General features: G+C 30.6%; 1 protein-coding gene across 1 annotated transcript in view; it reads left to right on the forward strand.

The window, feature by feature from the left end:
• The window catches only part of LOC119593985 (failed axon connections homolog), a gene marked incomplete in the record, with an annotated part of 6,487 nt that overhangs the window by 1,211 nt on the left and 5,028 nt on the right, over window positions 1–248 (forward strand).

The following is a 248-nucleotide window of genomic DNA, read 5'->3' on the forward strand; positions in this document are numbered from 1 at the left end:
AGGAAATCTATTATTCGCGTGTTTTGATTATTTGCATATCTAAACGTTATATCTGTCTGCTAACCTGGTCATGTCTCTGCACAAAGTCATTTATAACTTGTATTTTTAAATACTTTGCTCTAACAATTATGAAAAGGTCCCCGAAAAAGTATCATTGAATCAAATATAAGCAAAGGAAGACCATTTTTCATAATACCATTTTTCAGAAATCTATAGGAAAAACACATTTGATCCCTAAACTGTTCTGA

This window comes from Penaeus monodon, chromosome 33, assembly GCF_015228065.2.
Source record: "Penaeus monodon isolate SGIC_2016 chromosome 33, NSTDA_Pmon_1, whole genome shotgun sequence".
Classification (NCBI taxonomy): domain Eukaryota; kingdom Metazoa; phylum Arthropoda; class Malacostraca; order Decapoda; family Penaeidae; genus Penaeus; species Penaeus monodon.